Source organism: Nuphar pumila, chromosome 1, assembly GCF_984573655.1.
Source record: "Nuphar pumila chromosome 1, dmNupPumi1.hap1.1, whole genome shotgun sequence".
Lineage (NCBI taxonomy): Eukaryota > Viridiplantae > Streptophyta > Magnoliopsida > Nymphaeales > Nymphaeaceae > Nuphar > Nuphar pumila.
In genome coordinates this window covers 4615203-4621202 of record NC_143249.1, presented here as the reverse complement: position 1 = coordinate 4621202, position 6000 = coordinate 4615203, and positions in this window count along the sequence as shown.

Sequence of the window (6000 nt, the reverse complement as noted above, 5' to 3'; positions counted from 1 at the left end):
TCGCAAAAAACTAGTAGGGGTGCAAAGGAACTAGAACGAACAAAACCACAGTTATTTAAGGAGATAATAAGCGAACCATCAACAAGTAGGCGAAACAAAAGGCGAACAACAAGTAACAAGTATGCGTAACAAGTACGCTAGCAGCAAGCATACTAAGCAGAAAGTAAATGGACAAGTACGCTATCAGCAAGCATGGTAAGCATATAACCTAGCAAGAAGTATCTAAACAAGTGCATTAACAGGAAATAGCCAACTGATATGTGAGCATGCTTACTTTAGTTATCACTTGTTAATTGGCTATACGGTACGCGCATAAAACTAAACGTAGAAACAACCGAGATCACTCTGAAGGTTTATTATATAATATATTTTATGATAACCCGGATGACTGACTGAGTTCGCTCCTAAGGAGACGACCAATGGTCAAGAGAGTAAATCCTCAAATGCATGAATAGCCTATGGATGCATCCAACTCCTACAACAGTGTCGAGTTAACTTTTATAGCCTCTTTCCCCTAACATCCGATGACTGAAGAAGTCAGGTCTTTTGCCCGAAATAGCCATTAATGGCTTGTCCATCAGAGTTTTTGTCCCATCTATCCTCTCTCTTGGCGAACCGTGCGAATGATCATGACAAAAAGTTTCTTACCCGCCACCTCATTCTTCATTCTCTAGTCCAGTAGACTCTCAAGAGCATCTTGCCTGTGAAGGCGCAAAGTTAATTTATATGTTCTCCCACAATTGTGCCATAATGCAACACTTGTGCTATAATGCATGCTCTGAGGATCCGTGTACCTTAACGTACTCATCGCACCATACTAGGCATCCTAGCACTGCAATAGTAGAAGTCAATCTCACATTTTGCCTGCCTAATCGAGAAAAATTGCAGTTCACTCATAAGAGTGTTTTTTCTCAGAAAAGAGATGTCAGTATTCAATTTCACATCTTATCGAAAAGTGTGAACATTAATACTTGCGCTTTCATCCCTTGCAGGGCTTTGCTTACACCACAAACAACGAATGGTAATTATCTTAGCAACAACAACGATGGCGTGAGTTGAGAATAGGAAACTAAACGACAATAAAGTACTGACATATAAAGTGCATGAAGTAACATACAGAAAGTAAAAAGAACTAGGATCACGAAACCGCATCCTGGAAGTAAAGAGCATATATATATATATATATATATATATATTCGTAATTGTCATGACGCAATGCGCGGGACTAAAAAGAATGAAAGACGGAAAGGAAAACTGTGAAACAGTAAAGAAGGACCGGGCTCGTGAAACCGCATCCTAAAAGTAAAGCAAGAAAAGAAAAGACCGCAAAAGGTAAAAAGTCTTGACACATCCAGAACGACGACAACAGAAAAGTAAAGTACATATAGGAAAGAGGACCAGGATCGCGAAACCACACCCTGAAAATAAAAGCATATATATATATATATATATATATATATATATATATATATATATATATATATATATATATATATATATATATATATATATATATAACAGTTCTTTCCATTTTAAGGTTGTTTTTTTTAATTGACATTTATTCCTCTGTCCTTTTTGCGCACAATCCCCTACCTCGAAGGGGTGCGAGAGTTCGTACGTCTGCGAGCGTAAGTGAACTCAAACTCGGGCAACGGGGCACGAGAAGGATTTATGGTGCAACCTACATAAATGAATATGTTAGCATATAATGCACAAATATATATCTATGTATTCTCAAACATCAGAGGATAACGAGGGCACCCTGCAGGCTGCTGGGGCACCCTGCAGGCGCCCTCCAACAAGGGTGACAGAGGTTCTGCCCTCATGGCCCCACCTAACATGCGAAACAGAGGTAGGGAGCAGGGGCTCCCTACCAGAAACAACGAAGGTAGGGGGCTCGCCCCCCTGCCGGAAATGGCAAAGGCAGGGAGCGAGCCCACCCTGTCGGAAACAACAAAGGCAGAGGGGCAAGCCCCCCTGTCGGAAATACGAAGGCAGAGGGGCAAGCTCCCTGCCAAAAAAATGAAGGCATGAGAGCGAGCCTCTTGCCGGAAAACGAAGGCAGGGGCTCGCCCCCTGCCAAAAAAATGAAGGCAGAAGGGCTCGCCCTCTGCCAGAAAGCAACGAAGGCAGGGGCTCGCCTCCTGCCGGAAAGCAACGAAGGCAGGGAGGCTCTCCCCCTGCCGAAAAAATGAAGGCAAAGGGCTCGCCCCCTGCCGAAAAGCAACAAAGGCAGGGGGCTCGCCCCCTGCCGAAAAGAGAGAGAAGAGGGGTGAGGGTTTACCTGAGGGAGGCAGCAGCTGTGGTTGCCAACGGCTCCAGTTGTCGGTAAGGGAAACGAGAACGGGAAGAGAGAGAGATGGTGGCAGGGAGGTCATCGACGGGGATGGGAGTGAGAGAGAGCAGAGAGGAGAGAAAAAGGCAAGGGGTCATTATGTAACCAGACCTGAGACTTTTAAAGGCTCAGGCGAAGGTCTTGAAACCCGGGTCCGGGTCAGACCCGATCTGATCAGGACCCATCAGCTGGCGGGCCCGATCTGGGTCCGATAGCCAGCGAGCCTGATCCAAATTCGCTAAAGCGAACCCGGATGACACACCGTGTCTTGTGTGCCGGACACGCGTCAGTCACGTGTCTAACACGACATGTGTTAGACACGACACACTTTTTTCTGGACTTTACACTAAGCGAGAATTCTCAAACTTGTAAAAGAGAAAACCTCCTCTACCAAATTCATGAATAAGAGATGAATGAGAGGGTGTGGGGGCCTCTTCATAAAAACTTGAATGAGAGAAGAAAGATAACCTCTCTCCAAATTAGTGAGTTGAGAGATGGTCTCCTCCTTCAAAATACCAATGAGAAGGAGAGATGGGTGAGTGGATATATTCTTCTTCAATATGTGAGTGAGAGAGAACAATGAGAAGGCACTCAAAAATCATAAACTAGGGAAGAGTGTATGCCTTGATCTTGAGATTCAGAGATAAGTGAAATTGAAGGTGAGATAAGGGGTTACAAATAGTGAAGAAATTAGCCAGGATTAGGGTTTGTAGTATGGGAAAAGAGAGAAAGAAGGGAGGTAAACTTTTGTGAAGAGGGAGAGAGCTAGGGGTGATGACTAGGGGGTGGAGAGAGAGAGAGAGAGAAACTTCTAAAAGCTTATTCACTCATCTACTAGGGTTTTCCTAATTGGTGTCCGCACCACCACACTCCAAATAGGGAAAGGAGAGGAGAAGAAGCTTTTCTAAGCTTCTCCCTCATTTTCATTTAGGATGCCTCATTGGTTATCCCTTCCACTACTTGCTCCCACTTAAGCATATGATCCTCCCAAGTGGATCTAAATCCTCTCACATGGGCCGACTTACACTTGGGTCCCCATTAAGATCCAAATCTATTATTTAGACCCAATTTAATATTTTTAATAGTTTTGAAAACCTTAATTAAATTTTAAAATATAAATTAATTATAAAATATTATTTAAATGTCTATTTAAAATCAATAATTAAATGCCAAATAAAAACTTAAATGCTATTCAAATGTCAATTAAAATTGCATACCATATTTTGGTAAAATTCTACTTTATTTCTGAATAATCATGGAAAATTCATAGAAAATTCTTGAATTTTATATTGAGTCAGGTATAAAATTTCATGAACTATACTTGAATTCATGTATTAATTGGACCTTCAGTCAGGAACTGGGTCTTCTTATTTATCACCATACCCAAACTTTATAGGGTTTGGTACAGGTCGGGTTTGGATAAACTTGACCCATTGACACCCTTAGGTACAACACACTAAAAAGGCTATCAAAGATCTTTAGTTGATTCCACCTAGAAGGAAAAAGAATGTCAGTGGACTAAGTCAGTTAGGCTAATTCGGAAGGTTCAATATATGTCACACTTGAAATTTTTTCTATTAAAAAGAAGTTTGTATACGATCATCAATCAATATTTAAGTAAGACAAAATTATAACATTTGACTGCAATCAAGTGGCAATGCATACAAGATATCATATCATATGTTTTGTATATAAGGTATGAAATCTTTTATTGTGTGGTCATATAAATGATAGTGGTAGAGTCATTGAGATATGTCTTTTTCCCTTTTATTCAGTATGTATATTTCTGTGGTGAATGTATGTTTTCTTGCAATCTAATATTGTTTTATCTACTATAAGAGTAAAAAATCATGCATTCTAGAAATTATGAACACATCTACTTGCATGAATTGAGAACCAAATGATTGACATGAAAATCTACGAGATGTATTTATATGCATCATTCTTTTGTGATAATTCATATAGAATTGTCTCCCGGTAGAAAAATATGTGAATATCATCAAGTTCAAGTCACAAGTTTGAAACTTACAGATGCATGCTCCTTGTTATAAGCGCTAAAGTTTGACATGCTCCTTGTTATAAACACTAAAGTTCAACATAATCCTTGATATAAAAATTAAGCATAATTTTTTCCTCATAAGGTTGTGAATGGGCAAGATAATATTCATGAAATTTTATGATTTTATGTCAAAACATATGACATGTTGCTATTCGTTAATTAGATTTATGAGAAAGAAGTTGTCCTATTTTCTCTAAGCACAAAAGTAATGCTTATAGTTTTGCTAACTATAGAAATTGATAAAGTGAAATTATGTTGTCTTGAAAAAGTTATTTAGGTCAAGTGGAAGATGTTGAATATTTTATATTGCCTTGCATAACTTTTGATAAAATCCATGGATATTCAAATATGACCATAACTATATTTATGAACGGTTGTTTTGGTATTGCATGCAATTATGACTTGTGGAACATCTTATCATGGCTTTACTAGTTTTGGTTGCAGGATGAACTAATCTGAACACTTATATAAGTTGTGTCAATTTTGATAAAAAAAATGTCAGCCTCGGAACTTTGAATACATTTCTTTTGATATCTCACGAATCAGGTTAGGGGTATAAGCCTGAGTGAGTTGGGGTGATGCAGTGTATCTTATTATTTTTCTACAATAGGGTCTCTTGAAGATGAGACATTGAAGAAATATACCTACTCACGATGCCAATATGGAAAAATTACATGAGGACCCGACAAAGATCATAGAGCATGCAATACACATGCTTGCATTAGACCTAACATTGTCTTTCTATCATTTAAGAAATTTGAAATGCTCAGGGGCAAATAGCTTTATTGAAAGGCAATAATAATAACCATAGTTATTAGTAGCCTTCGAAATAGGATTGACTACGTGAACTTTGGTATTAGACAATCTATGTGTTCTATATTGGTACCGTATATTTACATACTAGGTGAGCAAAGTTTTTTTTATACTCATAATGGTAAATGATGTTAGCACATTATATTAAGACCAGGCCTCTAGTACATCTTTCAACGTGGTCTCAGTTAGTATGCTAGCAAATATACATATATTGAGTAAAAGTCATGATTTGCCAGACAAAAATTTTGTAAATATTGTTTTAGAGACATGTTTGTAATTATTATATTTGTTAAATTTTATTTTTGGTATTCCTAAAGTCTCTAAAACTTTTAGATTTTTATTTTAATTAAAAATATTACCTAATGAGGGATGACCTTATCAATTAAGAAAGTGTGGCTAAAAGTTGGCATCAACTGAAACTTCTTTTTTTAATCAGAGACTGAAGTCCCAATACTCTATAAATAGAGGGTCTCACCCCATGTAGGAGTAATAAAGAAATCTTTTTGGGTAACCATGTACCATGTATCCAAGAAACAGGCCAAAGCCCACCTTATTCAATGTGCTCCTAAACCTAGGGTGAACACAAAAGTTTTCACCCAATTCAAATTTGATGGTGGTTCAAATTAAAGTAAGTTGATATATCCTTGTCTCTTATTTTTTTTTCAATCAACATAGATTTGAGAACTTTGATAGGTGAAAGATACATTTTTTTCTCTTTTTTTAATATCGTTATTGATTTATATATATTATTTATTCAAATTCATGCTTAGATCTTGTACATATACTTAGGTCT